This window comes from Magnolia sinica, chromosome 19, assembly GCF_029962835.1.
Source record: "Magnolia sinica isolate HGM2019 chromosome 19, MsV1, whole genome shotgun sequence".
Classification (NCBI taxonomy): Eukaryota; Viridiplantae; Streptophyta; class Magnoliopsida; order Magnoliales; family Magnoliaceae; genus Magnolia; species Magnolia sinica.
Window position 1 is genome coordinate 44,214,199 of NC_080591.1, and position 27,717 is coordinate 44,241,915.

Here is a 27,717-nt window from a genome sequence, read left to right on the forward strand (position 1 = left end):
GCTATTGTCATTTAGGCTTCTTTTCTGATTTATTTGTCCAGCTGTAAGGCCCTTCCTCTCATCCTTAGTTCTCTCACTCTGTTTTGAGATTATATATGGCGTCTTAGATGACTTTTGAGGCACTTAATCCTGTTAACTCTAAGATGAAATGATTGATTGCTCATTTTGAAAATCCTGGTTTACAGATTACTACATACACCGGCATAATATAGCACCAATGAAATCTATGGATTCTCCACGTGTCTAATGTAATTCATTTACATTATAATACAGAGCCAAGTGCTATAGTTTGGTATTTATGTTGACGTAAAGAACAGATTCTATCTATTGTGAAGGTCTTCTGTCATTTCTGTTTTGGGAATTCAAATAGTTTCATCTTTGAATTTATTTTCATTCTATTGCTCAACATGAAAATAGTCAAAATAAGCCTCGCTTCTAATGTTGAAATCAACACATGCCCTGATGGTAGTTCTTTTTCATGCTTCTGAGTATATGCTTCTTTTTTTTTTTTAGCTAGTGCATGTTGTGTTTGCGATGTATACCTTTTCATGTTTTCAGTTTCCATCAATTGTCTAAGCAATGAGAAGTAACAATGGGTAGCATGAGTTGGTTCTTTCATAGTTGGCATATGTTGGCATATGTTTGAAGCTGTTATAATTTTTGAGTTTATTTTTGCTTGCAGGCTGGCAGATTTGCTCGCATATGTTGGCATATGGCCTTAGAATTCTTAGAGGTACGCATGGAACTTAACAGGATCATTGGCCTATAAGTTCATTCATGTTGCAATGTGACAAGGAAAGTGCAGCATATGAACTATTGCAATGTGATTCAAGTCGAGGAAAAAATTGTTGTTTCTTCAATTTAAGCATGTATTAGTGGATGTGCATGCCTCCATGCAGAGTGAGATGATGTCAGAATCGCTTGACAATGTCTTAGACGATGATGAGGCTGAAGAGGAAACTGAGGAACTGACAAACCAGGTAAACTTCGCCTTTATTTAATAATGGAATCTGCTCTATGGAGCTAACCCAAAAAGAAGCTGTTCTGTCAAGAGATATCCATCTCCTGTAGGTATTTGCTGCTTCCTTTTCAACTAAATTGAACTATGGTTTGTGCTGGTTTTTCTTTTACCTTTTTTTAAAAAAAAAAAAAAATAAAATGCTAGGAAGTGATACATCGGCCAGTCCCAAGCCCAGGTAAGGGAGGACTGATCGCAAGTGGGTAGCTGTTGTGACTTGCACAAGTGGAGATGCTTCTCCAGATTGTAATTGTGTACTAAAACTCCATATATCTTGGGTGACAAACACCCTTTCCGAAAATGGACAGTCAAGTAAGTACTGTGTCACATGCACTGGAGAGTACCTCTTCAATATTCTGATTCATGGTAATGTCATTGTATGTGTGTGTGGGAAATGTTCCTATAAGGTCGAGCTTGACACCATGAGTCAGTGGTGAAAATAGGCCCGACTAGAACCTGTCAGCCCCTGAAATGGGCGAGTCATGACTTATTCATCGACGGAATGAGTTGGTCCGAGTCAGCCTGTCAAAGACCATGCTCGTCTTAGAGTAGAAAAATGCACTAGCAAAGATTTGAGTTTTATTGTTTTGACAAGATTATAATCCTTTGCTGGATATTCACATTTCTTATTTTTTTTTCTTTCTTTTCTTTTTGGTACTAAGAGAATAAAATTGTGTTTTCAGGTTTGCCAACAACACATGTAGGGCTGGGACTGTTAGGAGAAAATATTCATTGGTGATAGTTTGAAAAACCAACTTCTCTTTCGATAGTTGGAAATTAATGTATGCATGGTTGTTCGTGAGGATATATCCACTACAACACAACGAGTGCACTGTCATTATCTTTTAGCCACTTTCTATACAGCACACCATACTGAATTTTGAATTGCAATTTGTGCTGCTATGGTCTTTGTTTTCAGTATGGTGTAGAAGGACAGACGAGCTTGTTGATGGCTTGGTTTTCATGTTCATTTGGCTAGGTTTTGAAAGCCATTGAAGTAGACCCCATCAAGGGGTTTATAGATTTTCAGGTGTTGGCTTGAGTTGCAGTCTACTTTGTAATTACCGTGACTCTATTCGTCATTTTTAAACTCAGGAATTTGGGTTCTTGATGGTTTAGCTAGAGCTTCATTCTGGATCTCGTCTTTATTATGTTTATGCAGGTGGTGGAAAATGCAAAAATCTAGGCAGAAACGGTATGGATTTTTTTTTTTTTAAATAAATCTGGTCTTTTTTTAATGGCCAGAGAGAGTTCTATATTACAACGGTTCTTTTAACTATATAGTTAATTTCATTTTTTTGCTGACATTGTTGTAGGTGGCAGCCATGATACGATTGGATATAAGTGAATATATGGAGCGGCAAAGAAAGTAGTTGGCAAGATTAAAGTGGAAGGTTAGTTTTCAATGGTATAAACCGAATTTCATGATGTTTGGTGCAACCAACTGCACCCTATGCTACACTTATTTTCATTGGTACAGAAATTGTGAGTAATAGTCTATCTTAAATCAGACGTTAAAAAGTCCTAAGCCATCTTAGAACATCTCAGGTTGTGTTTATATTTGTATGAGTCCCGACTTTTGAGTTTTGGAACATTTAAAGTTTGAAATTCTCATTATAGGGTATTTCTCTGTGCTTTTAATGTAGTAAAATCCACCATTACTTGCATTTGTGTATTGTATGTTAATATCCCAGTACTCTCACCTGCATTTATGTATTGTATTTGAAGACATGTTTAGATGTATCCCAGAATGAGAATGAAATCGAGTATGCATCAGCTGGTGCATATTCACTGGATTGGAGCTGTTTGGCATGATTCAAGAGGCTGATATTGGTGTTGGTATCAACAACATTGAAGGCATGTAGGTTTGTTGTTCCTACAATTAGGCTACCCATATATCTTCCTAACTATAAGTCACATGTCATATATTTGAGCCATGCTCATACTATAGAATCTTGGAAGCTCTACAACTAGGAATAACAAAATCGCTAACTCTTAGATTAATTTGAGTTACTTGTATCCCACATATATCAGCCATCACATCTTGCAAAAGTTGTTATGCCTGAAAGCTACCTCTGCAGAAATACTTTACTGGTAAATATATCCCTTGAGTTTGTGGATGATGTGATTATGACAATATATCTCATGATTTACAAGATAAGCCTATATTTTCCTCATAAAATGAGCTTATGGTCCAATTTGCTTATAATTGATTGTTCCTCAATACAAGTCTTTGATTACAGGATGCTCTTGGTGGAAATTCAAAAACAACATTTATTGCAAATGCTAGCCCATCTATTTGGTGTGTACCTATTTTCCTAGAGTTCTCTAATTTACTTTTTTATTTGTTTCATATTTAGAATTATATTTGTTTTGTATTGTGAATCACAAAGATAATTGTTTTCGTGCTTGGTTCCAGCACAAACCAGTCCATTCATCCAGTCTGGTCCAAGTTTTACATCCAGTCAGCTTTTAAGGTTCTTTGGGTTATGCCTTGTTCTTTGCGTTAGTTTTTCATGATGTGGCATGGTGGTTTCCCACTTTCCAACAGTCTAGTTTTTCATGGAAATGGTATATTTTAGTTTTATTGTTCATTTGTTCTGTTTTGTTGTCTTATGTGTAATATGTTTTTCATGATGTACTTCACTATAAATTATAGCTAATGTCGAGTTCTTCTTCTTTGCAGATGCTTTCAGACAACCGAACAAGCTGTAGTTGTTCATCAGCCAAGCAAAAGTCATACCCAAATCTTACGTTGTGACTTTGTATTATTTGTGGAACTTAATGTTGTGTAACAGTTTGATTAAGTTTGTTTTGAAAACTTTAACTAGACTGTTGTAATTGTAATTGATTCATTATTGAATGAATGATTGTAATTGTAATTGATTCATTATTGAATGAATGATTGTAATGGTAATTGATTCATTATTGAATGAATGAAAGATTGTAATTGATTCATTATTGAATGAATGATTGTAATTGAATGAATAAATGATTATACAGGTGGTAATTGAATGAATAATTATAATTAAATATAATCTTAACAGTGAGCATTAGCTACGGCTATTACCCGTAGCCCTTTGTTGAAAATCGTAGCTCTTGCTAAATTCGTCATTTTGCTACGGTTCTCATTCTACTTTTAGCTACAGATAAAATCCGTAACTGTAAGTAGCTTTAAACTATGAACAATATTGCTACGATCTAATCCGTACCTAGAGTTTCATTAGCTACGGCTAGTAACCGTAGCCTTATATTCGAAAACCGTAGCTGTTGCTAATTTCAGTTTATTGCTACGGTTCTTGTTCAACTTTTAGCTACAGATATAATCTGTAGTTGTAAATACATTAGTGCTACAGAAGCAACAGCTATGGATTTAATCCGTATCCACTATATCTATAGCTACGGATTGAATCCGTAGCCATAGCTTTTTGACCTATGGCTACAACACCAATGGCTACGGTCGTGCTACGGATTTTAACCGTAGCCATAGACTTTTAGCTACGGTTTTTATCCGTAGCCTTTGCCCTGTTTTCTGGTAGTGTACATTGTGACCCCACACTTGGAGTTGTGAACAAGTTTTTTGGCGCCGTTGCCGGAGACTAACGATTGCGTTTTTCTGAGATTAACTAGTTTTGGAATTAGGTTAAGATTACGGTTTGTTTACTTTCTATTTTTAGGGTATGGTTTTTGTAACACCCCGTATTTTTAGTACTCGGATGCTACCGAGTAACCTTACTTAGTATGTATACAAATTTAGCTTAAGCGAACCAATTACCCTCACCGTTAAGGGTAAACTTTGCCCGTATACCAAGTCATCCATCCGTCAAGTTCCAAAATGGAGCGTCACATCACAAGAGAGGTCTATTCTAGGGTTCAATCACCCTGATAGATAAACCAAGTGTTCGTTGTTAATATCAAAAGCCGAATCATTAAAACCCGCCATTCAGTAGGCAGAGGCAACTGTGAATCAATTGGACTCTAGGAGCATCGGTCTAAGTATATCCAAATTAATCTAGGAACGTTAGGGGACAAACATGATCTGACTGACCACCAGATGAGGCCCACCTAAGCTATACTCAAAGTCAGATGGGTGGCCTATCTTAAGTTGATCCATAATAATTCATTTTAAATGTGTGTGTGTGTGTGTGTGTGTGTGTGTGTGTGTGTATTATGATACAAAATAGATTTATATTTATTGTAATAATACATATGATACTTAAATTATTCAAATTATGTGTATTATTTATTTTATATTATTTAAACTGTATATAAAATAAATTGTATACCAACACATTATCATACAATTGATGCATATTAATTAACATTTACAGTTTATAATTTTAACTATATATTGTCGTATTATACTATGTATATAAAATGTATATCACTTAATATTAGTTTTACTATACTATATATGCCTATATAATCACAAAAATACATTATAAATATTAATGATTGTAAATAAATACTTATCTATAACTATTAATGTATTATACTAAACAAATATGTATATATATTTTTATTATAAAACCTAAAATAGATAGTGGCCCTAGTTGACTCACTAGTTAAGTGAGCGGTCCTGATTGCGGGAGTCGACCACCGATCACCGCGAATTGATGGTGGTTGACACTTAATGGCAGCAATTCAGATGAAATGGCCCGCCTAAGTCATGGATCTGTTTCATCCTTCGAGATGGACCCTACTTTGAGCTGAATAGATGAATGAACGGTGTGGATCCATCAAAATCTCATGCTGGCCCCACTACACGTGGTGCATGTGCACAGCAAGTGCACGCCCGCTGTGCGCTGGTCCGGGAAATCTGGTCAATTGGACTTGACCCGATAACAATGTAAAAGAAGCAAAGAGCTTTCCCGCTCGTCAGACGTTCAAACAGACGCCCGTTTATGAAGCGCTGTGGCCCACCACGATCAGGCATATGATTGATCCAAACCGTCCATTTCATTTTGGAGATATGGAAGACCACAAATATAGTTGATCCACCGTTAGATTTCACACGTGTGCGCACAATCTCAGCCACAAGTCAGCCTACAAGCACACCCAATTTCAAAAACGGAAAGTTCCTTCCTTTCTCTCTTTCCACGCTGGCTGTCCGCATGAAAAATCCTCCAAACCGTCACAACTCTCCACCTCAGCAAATCCCTGCCCTTCAAAGTAGGGCTTCCTCCACTTTTGCTTGCGTTTAAACCCGCCGCTGCTGTTGAGGTTAAATCTTTGAGAAATGTTAATCGCCATCCATTCAGTGGGTCCTACAATGTCCAGTGATCAAATCTAGGCCGTCTATTAGACTAAGATCGGGAAATCACCCCTTGAACTCAATTCTGCCATTAGTGGAGCCGTCACCTTCCCCATTCCTGCGGAAGACCCACCTGCTTGGGATGTGGCCCACTCGTTGATCTGAAATGTCCATTTGGTGGGCCAGGGATTTAGAGATACATTAGTGTAGGTGGAATATCTCCATGTAGCCAGGTTCGCATTAAATCAGCGACAAACGTGGGCTCTTGTCCGAGCCACTGTTGCAAAGATGCGACTAATCGTAAGATTAGTAGCAGATGTTCTGGGATTTCCCTAGGGCCTATAAAGGATGCCCGTTAGGGAAACCCATTTCAAACAAAGAAAAAAAACAAGAAAAGAAAAGAAAGAAAGCACGAGAGAGAGAGAGGGAGACGCTGTTCTTCTCGCTGCCAACCCGTTGCTGCACCAGGCCACTGCCCGAGCCTTGGCTCGAGTTTGAAGGGTCTGGGCCTGTCCCAAGTTGCTGCACTCCGGGGAGAAAAAGAAAGGAAAAAGGAAGGAGAGAGAGAGAGAGAGAGAGAGAGAGAGAGAGAGAGAGAGAGAGAGAGAGAGAGAGAGAGAGAGAGAGAGAGAGAGAGAGAGAGAGAGAGAAGAGCCGTGGGCTGCCGTGCAGATCAGCCAGGTAACGGTCTCCCTTCATTTTTTCTTCTCCCAACGACTCGTGCCTGTTAGAGTTGCAGTTGGCTTGGATTGGAACCCAGATCCAGCCAGACTCCGTTCGCAGTAACTAGGCTAGGCATGGGTTGAATCAGGCCTCCATTAGGCCATGCAAAGCATTGAAAGCAGGCCTTCACCAGGCCATGGATGGGGCTGAAAGGCGTCCCACAAACAGGGTCGAGAGCTGGATTGAAACCATGCCCCAGCTGGGCTTTCAATCTGTGCTGAAAGGGCTCTCAGATGGGCTGAGAAAATACTGAAATCAGGCCTTTAGTGGGCCTTGAATCAAGCTGGAAACCATGCTTCCACCTGGGCTCAAAACGCCCTTCAGATGGGCCACGAGTGGAGTGGAAACACCATAGGTGGGCCGCACCACATAAGGTAGTGGGCCGCACTTGGTCTTAATGCTGGTGGGCCAGACCATCAGCCCACCACTCATACATTTGGTGGGCCGCACCTTTTCAGTGGGCTATGCCACAAATCACAATGGGCCACACCCTAGATTCCTGTGGGCTACAATTTAGGCCTGCTTTTGGGCCGTAGTTTTGAACCAGGCCCAACCTCTTGGTGGCAAGCAGGTGGGCCCATAACCGACAGGCCAGCCCCAGTTTAGGGCCCAGGGTCAGCTAGGGCCATTGGTTTTGGGCCTAAGACGGCCAGCCCAGCCAGCCCTTGGGCTGTATTACTGGTGGGCCAGACAGTTTGTCCAGCCACACATGTGGGCCGAACCAGGCCCAGATTCACGTCACAACTGTTGGGTGGGCCAGTAGGGCCATGTCCAGGCCCATTTCGGGCCTTAGTTTTGGCCTATTTCATGACTAGCCCGGGCCTCAATGATTGGGTCACGGTTGGTGGGCCTGGTCACCTTGATGCTAAGCCAATACCCATGATAATGGACCTTTACAAATCAGTTTCAACAAATTAGATAGACAAAGCTATGGGAATACTCGTCTAATACAAACTCTGACTCTAGAAAATTACTTGTGTGACTTTGGGCCACAAGGCAACCACAGGATCTTGAACCGAAGAAAGGACTACAACCCTTCAGGTGAGGACTCACCCTTTGAGCTTCCCACTTAAATTCACTAACCTAGACATGGATGGTACATTGATTTCTCTTATTGAGTTACTTACCTTATTATCTGAATATGTTAATCTGTCGTGAAATTGATCTATATAATGGACATATCTCTTTAAGTTTAACAAGTATAAATGATTTGATGCTCACATGCTACTTCCATTTGTATAACTTGCTAGTTGCTTAGACGTTGCTACTTGTGATTATTTAATGGCTGGAATGAGACTTATTGTGGACTCCATCTTGCGGTTCATATTTGCCCCACGTGGCTTGGATCGTCTATTTGCTCTTTGCGGCTTTGATGGAACATTTGTGCCCTTTTGTGGCTAGTTGATTCTCTCTTTATCTTGCGGTGTTCAATCGTATGGTGATTTTTGGGTGGAGCTAGCGGGTGTTCGCTTAGCGATTTCCTAGCTATCTTGTGGTGTTCACGTACGATATGATTTCCGGATGGAGTAGAGTTTTGTATGTTAGTTTTCTAGCCATCTCGCGGTGTTTAGTTGTACCATGATTTTCGGGTGGAGTGGGTGTTCGCTTAGCGATTTCCTAGCCATCTTGCGGTGTTCACGTACGATATAATTTCCGGGTGGTCTAGAATTTGTATATTATTTGTCTCTTTATCTTACGATGTTCAGTCATACCATGATTTCCGGATGGAGCGGATGTTTGCTTAGCTATTTTCTAGCCATCTTGCAGTGTTCACGTACGATGTGAGTTCCGGGTGAAGTACACATTTAAAGCTAGAATTTTTAGACATTTTATGGAATTTGTAAGGTTTATTATTTAACTTCTTGGATACGGTCACTTGTATTGCGATTGCTATTATGGTTTGCAAATGGTGAAATTGGGTTGATTGGCTTAATTTTGAGTATATGATCATAATCATGCATTGCACTGTTTAATATATATTCATTCTTATGACTTGCAATCTATTCTGGACTATGAATGATGAGTGGGCAATCTTGGAGGGTGCTCCTCACTGCGATAGCCATTGACGCTATCAAACTGTAACAGTTGATGCAGGTATAGGGCGAGCCGATGCTGTTCATTAGGTTGCTAGAGTAGATTGGGTAGCTAGGGAGCTAAGCGAGATCTTTGCGGCCCATATTGAGCTCCACCACTAGTTGATAGATTCCTGTTTCTGCTTATATGAACTTTGTTATTTGGGATTGTATAAGTCCTATATGGGTGCTACATTTAAAGTTTTATTATGGTTGGAATGTTTTAATTCAATGCATGGTTTACTCTAGCTTCGTTGCTGTTAACTCTGATTAATGATAAGGGGTTCAAATTTACACTGGGTTTTATAGGCTAACACTCAGGTTTTTGGGAAACGAGTTATATACTCGGGTCTTGAAAACACGGAGCGTTATAGTTTTTCTGAATTATTTTTAGAAACTAACTTACTTTCTATTTCTAGGTTAGAAACTTTCCTAATTTTTTTTTAGAAACTAATTTATTTTTCTGTTTTGTAGGATCTTAATATAGAAACTTCTAATTTGGTAATCTGTTTCTAATTCTCTTCCTTTCTTTTCTAGATTTCCTATTTGACTTAGGTTTCTTTCATTTTAGGAATAGGTTAGGTTTTTCTTATTTTCTAAATTTTTTCTAATTTAGGGGTTTTAGAACTTTCTAATTTTAGAATTTTGTTTTTAGGATTTTTCCTGCATTTTTTTTTTTTTTAAATTTAGAAACTAAGATTGTTTTCTGTTTTGTAGGATCCTAACATAGAAGTCTCCAATCCAGTAACTTCTTTCTAACTTCTTCCCTCTCCTTACTTTTCCATACTTGTTGTAGGAATTAGAAAATAGAATTAAAATTTGGTGTGGTTCATGCCCTTACGGGTAAGGAACCATACTCTGAGATCTTTGAGAAAATGAGTTTTGGTTAAAAAATCAATTGGCAAGTTAGAAAATCCTCACAAAATTTTGAAATATCATCTGAGAGCATGACTTAAGAACATTGGATTGATGAAGACCCTGTGCATCACACACCACCTATTAGGATGGTGCATGATGAGAATGAAGTGCATCGAGTTCCCTCGGTTCGAACTTTACGAGATTATTTACAACCGGTGAGAACAAGTTCACCTTCATGCATAATTCTTCCAATCAATACAGGAAATGTGAACTTTAAACTTGAGATAATCCAATTACTTCCTAAGTTCTATGGACTTGATTCAGAAAATCCATATATGCATTTTAAAGAATTTGAAGAGATTGTTACAACTATACATTTTAATGATGTTTCTCCTGCTACAATTAGCCTTAAATTATTTCCATTCTCTCTAAAAGAAAAGGCCAAATCATGGGTTCATTCATTAAGGCCTAGATCCATTAGCACATGGGCAAAGATGAGCTAGGAGTTCCTTAAAAAGTTCTTCCCGGCTCATAAAACTAACGCTCTTAGACGAGAAATAATGAACTTCTCCTAGAAAAATAATGAGACTTTCTTTGAATATAGGGAACGGTTCAAGGACTTACTTCTCGCCTGCCCATACCATAGTTACGAAATTTGGCGGACAATTGATCTTTTTTATGAGGGAATCAGTCCAAACAAGCTCTAATTTGTACAGATGATGTGTAATGGCGAGTTCATGGATAAGAAACCAGAAGATGCATGGGATTACTTTGACATGCTAGCTGAAAATGCTCAATCATGGGACACATTAAACCAAGCTAGTACTCCCAAGAAAATGCCAAGAGAGATAGGAATACATGTACTTAAGAAGGAGGATGATATTAATGTACAATTGGCAATTCTCGCACGAAAAATTGAGGACTTGAAATTTAGGAAGGAATCAACTCATCCTAAAGTGGTTGTCGAATCCGTATTTGGAATTTGTGAGAGCGAGGTACACCCAATCAAAGATTGTTTTACAATCCCAGCATTTCAAGAGGTGTTGCACGTTCAAGCAAAAACTACAAACATGTATCAACGACCACTTAATGCACCAAATTCTGACATGCACACTCCCAATGAGTGGAACATTAATTGGGGAAATGAACCAACTACAAATGTAACTAATTATCCACAAGGGCCATTTAGTGGACTTCCACTAAAGAGAACTCTTGAAGATACATTAGATGCATTTAGGCAAGAGCAACTGCAGGCTATAAATGCGTTTAGAACTTTGGTTGCAAGACTTGAGACATAATTGAATGTTAGGGAGACTGGGATCTTTTCGGCCCAACCGCAACCTAACCCAACAAGACAATGTGATATATGTGCTCTTTACTCTTCAACTCAGCATCTGGAACATGTTAAGACTATCACCACCTTGAAAAAGGAAAATGAAATAGACAAAGAGATTCCAAGGAAGGTTGAGAAACCCAAGGAATCCAAAAATTCAAAGGATGGTGGTGAATCTAGCAATGCTCCATATGACAAAGAACCAATGCAAGGATACAAACTCATGGCCCTATTTTCCCAATGTCTTATCACATCAAAAAGGCTAAGTGAGAGTCAAAATATTCTACAGGTTTTTCAACAAGTCAAGATCAACACCCCCTTATTGGATGAAATTAAACAGTTTCCATCTTACGCCAAATTCCTAAAAGATTTGTGTGCGGTAAAGTGGAAGCTAAACGTACACAAAGAAACGTTTTTGACTGAACAGATGAGCGCCATAATCAATTGAAACACTCCCCTAAAATATAAGGATCCTAGAAGTCCTACGATCTCATGTGTGATCGGAAACTTCAAGGTCGATAATGCACTTTTAGACCTTGGGGCAAGTGTTAACCTGATACCATACTCGGTATATGAATTGTTGGGCCTTGGTGAGTTGAAACCTACCAAAATAACATTACAAATACCCGATCGCTCGACCAAAATACCGAGAGGTAAGATAGAAGATGTGTTGGTCCAGGTCGATAGATTCTACTACCTAGTAGATTTCATCGTCTGGGACACACACTCAGTTTTAAATATGGGCGCTCTGTAAGTGCTATGGTTTCTAGCTCCTATATTGTCAAATTTTGTAGTGCCAAAACCTCTCTTGGAATCTGTCTTGTATAACACTCCTACATAATGAAGACTGTACATCACTCTAGAACAAAGACTTATGAAATGTAAGTTTACATGGTCATGGTCAAGTATAACAACAAGTTCAAGATTCATAGATCAAGCTCCAAGTCAAGACAAAGTCTTTTTCTTTGGACCTCAAGCTCAAGACTAAAGAGGTTTCAAATTCAAGCTTCTTAAAGTTATAAATTCAAGATTCAAATTGAAGCTTCAAAAGGTTTCAAGTTCAAGATTCATCATGTAATGATCACAAGCTTCGTGAACTTCAAAGATCAACTATCAACTAAAGGAAAAGAAGTTTCAATGTTCATACATCATGGTTAAGGTATAAACAACCTTAGATTGACCTTAGGGTATGTCATTTTGACTACATAATTCAATTATATCATTTTATAAGTGAATGGTCTGTTTCTCGACTAGTCTTGGACTCTGTTCGACTAGTCCTAACACTGGCTCGACTAGTCCAAGAAATTCCATGACCAGTCTTAAATTTGTTGCAAAATTTCAGAATTTTTTGTTAAGCTACGACCAGTCCTGGATACTACTCAACCGGTCGTATGAATAGTGTTCGACTCGTTCACGACCAGTCCTGCAGCTACGACTCAAAGTCCAGTAACTATTCCAGGTTCCACACAACTATTCGTGAGTAGGTCATGACCAGTCGTGGAGGTCTCTCGACCGGTCGTGGAGGGCCTACGACCAGTCGTGGAACAACTTTATCCAATCGTGCTCAAAATTTCAAAAATCACTTGGTCTTACGACCAGTCGTGGTGTCCTCAGGACCAGTCGTGAACGCAATTTCTTCACCTATAAATAAATGACGAATTTCAGAGTTTTTCATTCAATTCAAGCTAAATCAATACGATACTCTAAGAGATAAGTTAGTCATTATTTTAAGCTATATTGTGTTCATTTAATATTCTCTTTTATTAACTTTCTTTATATTTGATTTTAAATTTCCGCATTTCAATTTTATTTGAAAGAGGAATTGAGGTATTCCCATTTCTTAGAATCAAAATCAAATCAAGTTAGCCCAAGGTACTTTAAATCTAAAATCAATTTAGAACCTAGAACCATTTCATATGTGAGTATTGGACATTGAACTTCGACGTTGAAATTCTACTCCGATTTGGTTCTTCCAGGCTATAATAAAGAGAATTTCCAGGTATTTTAAATTCCTTTGTTTTGGTTTTCACTGAGATTGAGCTAGAAAAATCTCTTTTATGGTTTGTCTGAGGTGATCCAGAAAACTCAGAGTGTGGGATTTTTGAATTGTGTAAGCCCACTTAAAAGACACAATTGTGAGGGTTTTAGGTGAATCTAGAAAAACCTATTTTCATAGTGAATGCTAATATCCACTGTGTGAGGATAATAGGAGTGGAGCAGTTGTGTGGCTGTTGTTTAATAGTTGGTGTACACACAGGCGAACCACTATAATTCTTTGTGTTTTGTGGTTTTTGTGGTTTCCTTTCTTTATTCTTTTTTTTTTTATTCAAGATTGTGGGATGTATTTGTGGATGTGAATGTTGTAATCTTTACATTTCAGTATTATGGGGAATGTTGTAATAGCTTAGATATTTTTTTCTTGCTATGTCCTTTTTATTCCTCTTCAGTTTGAGTTTTTGATACTCAAATTGTTCTAGTAAGGTTGTCCTGCCATAAACCCTTGGTTTTTATGGTGTAAGGTTGTCCTTAGAACAACATTTGTATCAACTTCTCAAGACTAGAAATTTGAGGTTGTTGCTTCCTTTGATTATTTACAAATTATTTGGCTATCTAATTGTTTAATTTCGCTGTTATTATTATTTTTATTATTTGGCATTATCCTATTCACCCCCCCTCCTCTAGGACATATAGCTTGGCCTTTTCACACTCAAATTCTGATCATATTAGGTTGGCCATTCCTAGCCACTGCCAATGCCTTCATAAATTACAGAAATGGAGTAATAAAAATATCTTTCAGGAATATGACAGTAGAATTCAATATGTTTTATTTGCACAAGCCACAAGAGGATGAGGACCTGACCCATGAGATGAACTTGATAGATACATTTGAAGACAATGAGTCTCTTTTAACTATATCTCTTAAATCTCTAGATGTCTGCTTGATGCATTTTGCAGATTCAAACGATCATATTAGCTAGGAAGTTGATGCCACTCCTTCCACTAACACTAAAATCTTACCATTACAGGTGGAGGAGATAGATTCTGAATCGGAGCATATGACTTTAGATTTTAAAGGGACCATGGTGAACAACCCTTTTGTTATTCAATCGTTTATTATCTCTATTGAGAAATTATCTTCTGCAGATGAATCATATATTCTCTGGAAACCTCCAAATTTTGATCACAAACATGATGTTGAGGTCCATAAATTTTTCTAGACATTCATGCTCCAGGATATCCAAGCCTATTGTAAAAAGGGTTTTTGGATGATCTTATTAAGAAACCTACTGAGAAATTTATCAAGATATTGGCTGGAGGAGGAACCTTCCGGCATGACTGAGTAGCTTTCCCCTATTTTCCTAGTTATGTTTACTGCTTTCAATGAATTTAGGATTATGATAGTTTTCTTTTCACTATTTTAGGATAGTTTGATTTTCAGTGTTTTAGGATAGTTTGCTTTCCACTGTTTTAGGATAGTTTGATTTCCACTGTTTTAGGATAGTTTGCTTTCCACTGTTTTAGTCATTGGCTAACCGATCTGCACTTTTAAACCCTTGAAAAAGCCTTAAAATTCCTTCTTCAGGTACTACCTTTCCATTACTTCTCCTTTACTTTTGTTGTCTCATGTGTATTGCATGCTTATATCTTTTACATTGAGGATAATGTAGATTTTAAGTTGAGGGGTGTGGATTAGGTAAGCTAATTAGTGTTTTCTTAGTCTTTGAGCAAAAATTGTAGAATTTTTTCAGAAATTTCTGTAAATTTAAGTGATTTTGAAATTAATCCATGAATTAGAATTATAAGATACTTAATGTTGATGATTTATGACTTTAAATTTTGTTACTTGTTAGATTTCAAATATTGATTGAGAGTCATAAATCATCAACATTAAGTATCTTATAATTCTAACAAGTAACAAAATTTCACATGATTGAGAGTCATACAAGTTCGAATCAGTAATCTGTGATTAGAAGTTTTAAACATTGGTTGCGTCATGATTTCGCATGTCACATTTAGCTTACACATTAAGATTTTGGTTTGATATTGAAGTAATAACTTAATGATTATTAAGATGGAAGGAACCAACCTGGGGAATTTGTCTATCATGTTTAATGAGAAGAATTGAAAAGAAAGAAAAAGAAAATACCCTACTAAAAAAAAAACTGTTGTCATCGAAAAGGGCTACCTATTGAAGATCATTGAAAATATTGAACATAACGTGAAACCCATCGATGGAAAAATCAAAAGCTGGAAGAATAAAAAGCTGAATTGTAAGGCAAGTTTTGGTTTAGGTTTAGGTTATCCTGAATGCTCTTTTGATTATCAATGTTATCATAAAAATAGAGAATTGAACCTTTGATTGTGATAAGTTTAGATTTTACTATTCACCCATGGAACTCGATGTTTAGAATGCTCTAATTGGAGGATTAATGCTTTGAACTTGATTATAAAATTTACCAAGTGCTAGACTTTAGGAGAAAGTAATGCTCAATATTGATGTATTTTGAAACTCTATTATCTGGATTGTTTTTGGAACCTCTTGAGCTTATGGAAACTATACAATAGTTGTTGATTTTTTTTATTTTTTTTTGCATACTTTGCTCGGGACTAGCAAAATGCTAGGTAGGGATTGTGTTGAGGGTCAAATATTGCATATTATCCCCCATTTATTACTTGGTTTTATGAACATGATAATGCTTAATGTTCTATTTTAATCATGTTTGTGTTGCAAGGTGAATTTAAGAGCTTAGATTGAAAAGGATGCTAAAAGCATGGATTTAATGCTCAAGAATCACCAAAGCCAAGGATGGATCTTATGAGACTAAGAATGAAGAATTCATATGCCAAAGATCTAAAAAAACCAATTGAGAAATGAACAAAATTGAAGACTTGAAGTGAAGAAAAGGAACCCTACAAATTTGCCTGCTTCGACTAGTTTAAGCCCTCCTTCGACCAGTTTAAGGCTCCTGCTCGACTAGTCAAAGAATCCTCGACTCGAACTGTCACGCCCCAAACTCGGAAATCAGGCTCACAAAATTCTCGATTGCCGAATCCGGTGCCGACAGCCTCCGTAGTACCCCATTCTCAGCTCCCAGCGTCCATATACTAGATTCTGATCCTTGCATCTTACAAGGAGGATTTTCCAATGTACATTTATCTTGTAAAAAGCATAATCATAAGTTTACCCAAATCATAAAGGCAACATCATCATCACATATCCACTAATATAAATAGTTGAATATAATGCTGAAAGGAAAATACATACAACAAAAATTAAAGCTCCAGAAGATAGCTGCACACTCCAAGCTCAATGCTGCTGCGACCTAATGCCACCTGCACACATCTATCATACATAAGCTTATAGAAATCTTAGAAGGTGGTGTAAGTATTTGCGCATGGTAAGTGACAAGTATACAATATCAGAGCAATGCGGAAAAATGCTAGTACGTCCATAAATACCATCAGCCTTATCCAAGCTATGCGATGCAAAAACATAATAAGCCAATATCATATACTGAGGGAGCAATGTAGATCAGCTATGCAATGCGGAGTCATAGTAAGCCAGATATCATATACTGAGGATGCAATGTAATATGTAAATCCTGACAAGTCCACGAATACTGTCAGCCGTATCTAGGCTATATAAATGCAGAAACATAGCAACCTAAAATGACATATGCCGCGGATGTAATGCAATATATGGTACGAATGAAATGACTAAGCTAGAGTGTGAAGTCGGGATAATAGTACGTAGTGTCGCAGGCTATGAGATCCATCACAAGGGACTTATATCCAAACTAATCCCATACCTAAATTTGGATAGCCAGACTTAATGTGGTAGATTCATGATCTTAGGTAGGTCGCACGCCCCAACCAAAATCCTGGCCATTGCGAAGGTACACATAATAATTAGTTGGCACCACCAACCCGAATGGATAGTGAATGAATGAATGAATGAGTCAAATGTTGAGTACGTAACTTCTGCTTAGTAAGTCCACATATTAGTACCGTACATCTTTGGGATCATCACCGAGGTTTAGTACACTCAAAGCCAGCTTGTCGCCCCTATTCGAGTGTATAACTGGGTAAGTGGAAGAGACCTCACTATCCGCTTACCAATATCGGGCCCGGCTCGTCGATAGCGGACCCATTCCTCCAGCTAGTCAAATTCAACCTAAATATTACCCCCTCACTCAGGTGAGTAAGGTCACACCCCCTTTCCAACCGACCACGACATAATGAGAGATACAACCTACTGGTATACGGCCCTCATGTGCTCATGATATCCACTCGGTATAGACATTGGATCGTCTCCTGGCTATGAAGGTTTATGAATTTTCACCTAGGGACATTTATTGCGTCTGTATGCTAGAACCAAACATTTTCGATATCCCATCTGGCCATCCACGACATGCCTGTGGAGGTCACAGCCCTGATGTCGCTAGGGCGTACGGTGGTTATATCGCAATATGCGAGATGTATGAGTCATATAATCCAGTCATGCATCAAACGTGTGAGTCACGCGCGCTCATGTAGGGCAACTCCGTCTCTCAGGGAGTCCAATAATAATCCGCCCAATGACATGTGTTACAATCAATCACTCATCATATCAAGCATAGGTATGATGCGTATGGGCATGGATCATGGAGCTATACTAAGCATGCTATATGATAATGATGTACTCTCCTCATGCTAAGGATGGGCCTAGATGGCCTAGTCATATTAAGAATGGGCTTAATGAGGCCTAAGGGAAGGTCACAATGTGGATATTTAACCATCATTACTTATCAATGTAGACATTGAACCAACATTACTCCCAAGGAGTGGCCTACATAAAGCCTAAAATATAGTGGAGACTATGGCCTCACATAAGGGCCTAATATACATCACATCGGGCCCTATCACATGGGCCTTAAATACATCACATGGGCCTAATACATATCACAATAGGCCTCATACATCACATGGGCCGCATCACATGGGCCTAATACATATCACAATGGGCCTCATACAAGGACCTCATATACATCGTATTGGGCCACACTCATGGGCCTCAAATACATCACAATGGGCTACATCCGTGGGCCTCAAATACATCATAACGGGCCTCGCTCATGGACCTTACATACATCAGGTGGGCTCCGCATACAGCAGGTAGGCCTGCGGCTAACAAAAATGGACAGATGATATGGTTATAAAACACATACATCATGGTGGAATCACATATCATAATTGGGCTTCATATACATTCCATGTGGGCCCCACATATGGACGGTGTGTTTACGCTACACATGTCACAGCTGGCCCCACTCACTGTTCCAGTCCTGGATGGTGTGGATGGAGGGTTTGGACATCACAAACCTCAGATCAGTCCTAAAACTTCAATGGAGGACGGTGTGGATATGAAACACTTACATCATGGTGGATCCCACCGTCCAGGTGCTTGGACGGTGAGGATAAAGCTCATATATCACGGTTGGTCCCACTTGAAATTTACATCTATCTCATTCTTTGTGTAATGCCATAAAATGATCTCTATAAATGATTGGGTGGTATGGATACAACACATGCATCAGGATGGGGCCACGTCCAGAGATGGATGGTGTGGATGGAATCATACATCAAGGTGGACCCCACGTCCTTGCTGGATGGTGTGGGTGTATCACATACATCAAGGTGGATCCCACCTGATCTGGATGGACAGGATGACCACGTCATCAAGGCAGATGGGTTCCACCATCCCTGCATATGGACAGACGGTGAGGATAAAACTCATTCATCATGTGGAGCCACGTGAATGGGGTCCACGTCCCAGCAAGTGGATGGACGGTGAGGATAAAACCCATGCATCATGTGGGGCCCCTACACGATAGGGATGAGACAGATACATCATGTGGGCTCCATGGTTGCACGGTGTGGATTAGACCCGTACATCACGGCAGGCCGCACAACATTGCTGCCCTTAATACAAATGGATGGTTTGGATATATCACATACATCATGCCAACCCACAAAACTGCTGACGTCATCAGCAGCTGATAGGAGGTGGGGTCCACATAGATGGACGATCTGGATGATCAGATCCCATTTGCTGAAGTCAATACATCAGCTATGTAGCTGGTGTGCAGTAGACCAGCTAATTTGCTTTCCATAGCACGTGGGGCCCACCATAATATTTATATATTATATTATATTATTATTATAATTTTTTTTGAGAAGGGGTGCTCCAACGTCCAACGTCCAGGCCTGGACGGACGGCTGGACGTAAAACACATATATCATGGTGTGGTCCATACGTCCAGAGATTGGACGGTGTGGATATCTCACATGTATCAAGGTAGGCCCCCACAACCTACACGTGTGGACGGTGTGGATTTCCACACTCATCAAGGCAAGCTCCACTGTCCAGTTGCTGGACGGTGGAGGATATATATATATGTAACGCCCAATTCGGGGTCGAGCATAACTCGGCTCAGTTCCAAAACATCACTTATGCAACTAATTAATGAATGATGTATGTTGACAGTATTACCACATAAACATGGTATAGAATAAGCCAAAACGAAGATAAGATACAGGGATAAGTGAATAAATCAAGCGTAAGACTTATATTAAAATATGTTTACAAGTGTAAGTCCCAGAATTACATATACAACCAGATCGTTTAAAAGTGTTATTTATCAAAATTTTTAAGTAGTAGTTACATCATTTCAGTTCCCAAAAATAGTAATCCCATAGATCCCCCAGCAGAGAGGCTCGCTAGAACCCTCAAAACAGCGCATATAGGAGAAGGCGGCCTCGTCGTCATCCAGCTGCTCTGCCTCGGGCGTCGCATCCACATCCGCAACATCAGGGCCTAAGACAGGGGGGTGTGTAACACCGCCCCGGAAACGTGGGAGTGAGTGATCAACTGGTGGAACAATAAGGCCCGGTTAACATGCTTATCGTTCAATCAAAGGAATGATAAAGCGGGACAATTAAATAAATCCTAAGTACTCTTGTTAATGCAAGTATGAATGCAATATGATGCGTGCCCTCACGCGTACACCCTCAGCCGTCTTCATCTTACGTTACGCATGACATCGCCTCAAAGTGCGCCACATCTACAAAGCACATGCAAATGCGGTGCATGGATATGATTACCAAGTTGTTATTAGTCCAATTCATACCGCAGGATTGGGAAGCTAACATACCTTCCTCATATCAACATCCAAACATTGATCCATACTAGGGTCGTCAATCCTAGACATCTCATACGATCATATAGTTGAGGTCGTAGCAAAGGGCTCGCCACCAATCAATGCACGCCTTTCATGCCCTTACTACCACGGATCGGCTCGTCACCTCCTTGCGGTATCCGGTATGCTCGAGGTCACTACAAAGGGCTCATCACCAATCAATGTAGGCCGACAACACGAATATAGTGTCCCATACCACCATAATCGGCTCACGAGTTAAGTTGCTCACTTTGGTCACTACGGGGAGGCTCGTCACCCCCGCGGACGGCTCGACCACGGTGTCCCATACCACCATGTCCGGGCTCATGAGTCTTAGCGGATCGGTACCATGGTTATTAGGATTTCACCGGTAAGTTCGGTACCCTAGATTCAAGCGAGCGTCCATACATGGTTAACATACACGGACAATCGGGTTAGTTGACGAACTCGACTAGCACGAGCGCACGTTGAATTGAGCGACATAGAGTGCTCAAAACCTCCGCGTGGCCAATCCACTGCCTACAACTATAATACGACTCGGGTTCGTCTAATTCTTCTCACGTTGCTAAAGCAATATCAACCACGACCAAAGTGTCAATTACCTATTTCCTTTACTAAGGCATATTCCCAAACATCCTACACTACGACATATATTCATATGGAATGTAAAGCAGTAATGGAACAACCACTCAAATCATAGCACACCAGCACTTGAAGAATATCAACTTAACATAAATGTAAGCATAGGAATGCTTGAATTTAAATAACTTGAAATGTAACTGCATAAAGGAAATCATGCACATCGATAGGAGTATTGAGAATCACTTCTCAACGCCCACAATTAGTGTAATCAGTTACACTTAGATCATTCATGCATTTCTACAAACACTTAGCATTCATGGAACAACATACCTGACGTATGTTGAAATACATGCACTTAGACAATTCCTTTTATCAAAGAGTTGTCATACATGCATCTATCATACGTACATGACCAAAAATCATGGCAAACACTGGTGAATATTTTATACGTATACGGTACTTTATAAATACACTTAGAATACACAAATCTCAATATAGCACATGCATATCAGGAAAGTAATGTAAACACAACATTTGACATGTGAAATCTCATCCATAACAAGAATAAATCACTAACTGGCATTGAAAGCCTTGAAAACCATAACCTATACACTTAAAGTCCTCACCTTAAGCAAAGAAAGAACCGCCGAACTGATTTAGATGTCTTCGTCAAAGGCGCAAGAATACCCTAAAATAAGGATAGAAATGAGATACAACAACACCAAGTCTAATCTAAGCTCTAACACAGTTAGGGTTAGGTTAACTTACCCCAAAAAGAACTCAGAACCGTCAGAGGAACGATTCAAAGTGAAGATTCAAAGGTGAAGAAGAACAAGGAAGAATCAAGATGATTCACCAACCAATCTCTCTCACTAACTCTCTCTTTTCCACTCTCTTTCCAAGCTAGGGTTAGAGAAAATTCGTATGGAAATGAGAGCTAGGGTTTAAGGACTATATATAGGCCTTAAAATGATGGAAATAACCCGGTCAAGGTATACTTAGGTAATAACCAAAGTACGCCTTTCTCGATCCAACGAAGCACTTACGGTGGGCCTATAACCACGAAAGGTCGGACTTAAGCTCACCGACCATGGATCTAGGTCAGCCTGAGTTTTCGTACGACCGGCTCTTCAGATCGCCGTGGCGGACCACACTCAATTCAACGGTCACGAAACTCGATCAGTCCACAAGCACTAGGATATGCATGGGCCAACCATCCTGATCAGAGGGTGAAATTGGGTCGAAATCCAACGGTGAGATAGCTTAAAATCGTCGCGCAAGCGACACGACTCAATTTCATAAAAGCTTATTAAATTCCAACCGTTCTCACACTCTTCACTCGAACTCAATCAAATCGACCGAGAAATCCGATCGACTTGATTTTTGAGGTGAAGACCAAGCCCAACTCGGTGACCAAGCTAAGATCATCGCCATCGGACTTTCGATGCGCGGTCCAGTCCGATCCAGATCTTCCAAAATTCCCCAGACAGCTGGATTTAGCGATGGATCCCGGATTTAGAGTAATGTAGCGCTCACTAATCTACACGTTTAGAGCCATGCAGATACAATTTAAAGTGATTGATGCGAATTTCACAAGCAATCAAGTAGCGCTAATTACCCCAAAAACAACTACTTAAGGAAAGATTAGCACAGAAATTCCAAGGTCGTTACAATCTACCCCCTTAAAGAAAATTTCGTCCTCGAAATTCATACCTTCATATAAGCCTCAAGGATCAGAGGGTAGGTCTTTCTGACCTCAGCTTCAGATTCCCAAGTAGCCTCTCCTACGCCATGATGCGACCATAACACCTTCACGAGAGGGATAACCTTGCTACGCAATACCTGCTCCTTTCTATCCAGAATACGTGTTGGTTGCAGTACATAAGTGGCATCCTCACTTAACTGCACTTGCTCCCAACTGATAATATGCGAAGGATCAGGAACGTACTTCTTCAGAATAGAGATATGAAATACGTTATGCACGCCCGCAAGAGGTGTGGGCAAAGCAAGGCGGTAAGCTACCGCTCCCACTCGATCCGAACTTGAAATGGACCAATAAATCTCGGCGTCGGCTTTCCCTTCCTACCGAACCGCAAAACTCCCTTCATAGGAGAGACCTTGAAAAACATGATCTCCCACTACGAACTCAAGCGGTCGACGCCTCGTATCGGCATAACTCTTCGGCTCTGCGCTGCTAGAAGTCGACGTCGAATGATGTCAACCTTCTCTAAGTCACCTGCACCAACTCGGGCCAAGCAAACTACGCTCACCAATTCGCCCAACAATGTGGTGCTCGCACGGCGACCATACAACGCCTCGAAGGGAGCCATACCGATACTCGCCGGAAACTATTATTATACGCGAACTCGGTGACTGAAGACAATCATCCCAACCGTCTTTGAAATCCAAAACACAAGCTCGCAACATATCTTCCAGGACTTGATTCACGCGCTCCGTCGGCCCATCTGTTTGCGGATGAAACGCGGTGCTGAACTTTAGTTTCATTGCTTCCGGATACGAGTCCGGAAGATAGATGTAAAACGCGTGTCTCTATCGGACACAATCTCCAGGGGAACTCCATGCAGACGCACTATCTCCTTGATATACAACCTAGCCAACTCGTCTGCAGAGTAAGTGACTCGATCGGTAAGAAATGCGCCGACTTCGTTAATCGATCGACGATCACCCAAATAGAGTCAAATCCCTTTCTCGTTCTCGGCAACCCAGAAATAAAATCCATAGAGATGAAATCCCACTTCCATTCAGCTATGGGCATGGCTACACCCAGGAGGCCGGCGATGCTCTGCCTTGACCCGCTGGCACGTGAGACAACGAGAAACAAATTCAGCAATCTGGACCTTCATATTGTCCCACCAATAAGACCTCTTCATATCCTGATACATCTTCGTGTTACCTGGATGCATCGCAAGCTTAGAACTATGGGCTAACTCGAGAACCTCACGTCTCAAGTCAGGGATGTCAGGAACACATAACCGGCCACGAAAACGTAGGCCCCCATCAGAACTTAGGGTCATCTGTACCAACCCGCTGCCTCATCTTCACCAAAAGCTCATCATCTGCCTGAGCTGCAACGATCCTCTCGTCGATAACGGGCTGTAAACGAATGTGTGCGATAACCTCATACGGCTCAACCACCGTAAGCTTCTGCTCAAAATCGCGCACGAACTCCAACATCTCCCACTCTGCTATCATCAGCGGAGCCGCAAACTCCAAAGCCTTCTTGCGACTCAACGCATCCGCCACAAGGTTCGCCTTACCAGGATGGTAAGAAACATCGAACTTGAAGTCCTTCAATGTTTCCATCCATCTGCGCTTCCTCATATTCAAATTACGCTGCGTGAAAATATACTTAAGGCTCTTGTGGTCGCACAAGAGCTCGAACTCCTCAACATAGAGGTAATGTCTCCAAAGCTTTAATGCGAGATGACTCTAAATTCAGGTCGTGCGTAGGGTAATTCTCTTCGTGTTTCCTTAACGACGCGAAGCATAAGCAATCACCCCGTCCTTCTGCATAAGGACAACCAACGCGAGAGGCGTCAGGATATATAATATACTTAACCCCTTGCTCGCAATACTAGCACAGGGGCGGACGTCAACTTGTCCTTTCACTCCAGAAACTCCGCCCGCTCACTCCAAGCAAACTTCAAATCCTTCTGGCTGCGACAACGGTCCGGCAATCTTCGAGAAGTCCGAATAAAGCGTCGATAATACCTGCAAGGCCAAGAAAACTCCTCACCTCGAAAATCGAACCACCAGTCCTGCACCGCAGCTACCTTGGCAAGGTCGACGGCTATACCTTCCTTGGACACCACATGTCCCGGAACTTGACTTCCTCTTTCCAAAAATCACATCTTGAAATGTGCGAAAAGCTGATGCTCCTAAGAGTACCCAAAACCGCTCTTAAGTGCTCCTCGTGCTCTGCCCGGCTCGCCGAATAAATCAAGATGTCATCAATAAATACAATGACGAATCGAAACAGAAACGGCCGAAACACCCTGTTCATCGATCCATGAACACGGCCGGTGCGTTCGTCAGGAACGAACGACATCACAAGGAACTCATAATGACCGGAGCTGGTCGCGGTCTTCTGCACATCCCCATCCTTGACGCGCATCTGATGATACCCTGATGCAGATCAACCTTGAAAAGTACCGTGCCCCCTTCAACCGATCAAACAGATCATCAATCATAGGGAAAGGGGTACTTATTCTTCACGATTACCAGAAGTTCAACTGCGATAATCAATACACAATCGCAAGGAACCATCCTTCTTCTTCACAAACAAGCAGTGCTCCCCAAGGAGACACACTTGGGCGAATAAAACCCAATTCCAGCAAACCATTTATCTGCTTCCTCAACTCCTCCATTTCACTCGGAGGCACCCGATAGGTGGGTAAAGAAATGGGCGCCGCACCAGGCATAAGATCGATAGCAAAATCAATCTCACGCCGAGGAGGTAATCTAGGAATCGACTCAAACACATCTTCAAACTCCTGAACTACCGGCGTACTAACCAACGCTGACTCGGCCGCACTCTCCAACAGAGAAGAATAAAAATCAATACGAATAGGGTAACTGACCTGAACTGGGAAAGTAACAATCTCGCCCTCAGGTCCATGGATCGTCACTGATCTCGCTTCACAATCAATCTCAACTCGCATCCTCGTGAGCCAATCCATACCCATAATAACATCGTAGTGATAAAGCGGTGCGACTAGCAAATCAACACGGATCGATCCACTTCCCAGATCGACCAAACAATCCATACAACGCTTGCCCAAGGCAGAGGACATCCCCGTAGCGGTAGTAAGCTTCACTACAGGTATAGAAACAGATCTCAAACCCAAACGCCTAACGCCGCATAAGAAATAAGAGAAGTAGTGGACCCTGTATCCACTAACACAGAAACGGGAATACCTTCCATATGCGCTGTCACCTCAAAGGACCTCGGCACCAAGTCAGACATAGCGAGATCTGAAAGCGCATGAACACGAGCCTGCTGCGACGATTGGTGAGGAACCATGGGCCGAGGTGGCACGAAGCCGGAACTGCAGTCGAAGGATGGATGAGCTGGCGCCGATCGAAGAGGAGGAGGAGAAATAACCTGAGGCATCGGACGGCTAACCCTCTGCGGTGGAGTAAAACCACCTGCTCGCATACAGGAAAAGCAGAAACGGTCCAAGTGCCCAACCTTCCCACAATAAGAACATCTCAGATCAGCTCTCATCTGCCTGAGCGGGCGGCGCTGAACGCCCAGGAGGAGAATCAACACGCGGCCTCTTGCCAAGGAAAGGTGCACCAGGAAATCCGGTCTCGGCCTAGGAGGCATCGGTGCTCGCATGCGGGACGCTCTATCTCCGTCTTGCTCTACTCGAAGAGACATGCTCACTAGCTCCGCATATGAAGAAATGCTAGCACAGACTTCGATCGGATCTCAGGTCGCAGCCCCTCGGAAAAACGCCGCATCCTCATCGGTTGATCGCCCAGATCAAAGGAACATACCGCCCCAACTCAGAAACCGGTTCTCATACTCCGTAACCGACAACCCTCCTCAGGCGGAGGCGAAGGAACTCACTCTCCTTCTCATGTCGTTAACCGGAAATACTTCTCGTGGAAGCGCGCCTCAAACGCCGGCCACGACCACACGAAGTCCTCCTCGACAGTGCGAAGCACACTGTCCCACCACAAACCGGCCTCCTTCTCAAACATGAAGGTGGCAAGCTCAACCTGCTCGACCTCAGAGCAGTGCAACGGCCTCGGCATCTTAGAGATGCGGTCAATCCAATACTCGGCCTCCTCGGGTCCATGAGAACCCGCAAAGTAGGAGGTCTCAAGCGCTGGAATCGCTCGAATGTGCCGGCACTAACACGCACGGCACTCCCGCATGGAGGCATAGGTGAAACAGTTGGAGTCGCCCCTCGACTGAGCAAAGATGCCACCATGGAGGAGAGGAACTCCTGCTGCTGCTGCTGCGTTAGAGGTTGTTGCTGGATCTGCTGCTCTGCATCAACAACATCATCTCGCTCAAACCTATCAACAGGTGAAGCGAAGAAGGTGCATGGCTCGGCTCAGAACCGAGGGTGTGATGGAGGAGCCATAGGTGTCGACCCAACACCAGACTTCAGAGTCCGCTGTGGATCTGACTCGCTATCGCTCAAGGGAGGAACCCCGAAGCGACTCAATCAGAGAAAGACGGGCCAAGCCTTCGAACCCTTAGGAGGCATCCCTACATTAAATCAAAGGATGCAACCTCCGATTCTAAGTCACATAATCCATCCACACAACAACAACACAACAGCACAACACCAAAACAAACCACATGCATTCCATTAATCAAAATCGTCGCAATACAAGTAGTGCAAGCAATACATGAATCACGACTAGGAAAGCATGAAAACAACAACATCTAACACTACAAACAACCACAACTACTACAACCACTAACCGCTACCACACTACAACAACTCCAACTACAAGCCAACAACGGCTACACACGAAAGAAACACCAAACAAAGCAAAGACGGCCACGACGATGCTACTCGTCGGAGTCAGGAGACGGAGGCGGAGCACCCTTATCCTGCAAGCAACACAGGATAGACTTCAAAGTCCGGGACATCTTCTTGAACTTGTGCTTAACC

At 41.3% G+C, this 27,717-nt stretch overlaps 1 long non-coding RNA gene and 1 other non-coding gene across 2 annotated transcripts; one reads left to right on the forward strand and one right to left on the reverse strand.

The window, feature by feature from the left end:
* The first annotated feature begins 1,729 nt into the window (after positions 1-1,729).
* Positions 1,730-2,549, forward strand: LOC131235327 (uncharacterized). Its single transcript, XR_009166065.1, has 3 exons — positions 1,730-2,048; positions 2,181-2,213; positions 2,335-2,549. It is a non-coding gene; the product is annotated as an uncharacterized LOC131235327 (long non-coding RNA).
* A 7,918-nt stretch (positions 2,550-10,467) lies between these two features.
* Positions 10,468-10,574, reverse strand: LOC131235856 (small nucleolar RNA R71). The gene has a single exon (XR_009166373.1). It is a non-coding gene; the product is annotated as a small nucleolar RNA R71 (small nucleolar RNA).
* Between the last annotated feature and the right edge of the window lie 17,143 nt (positions 10,575-27,717).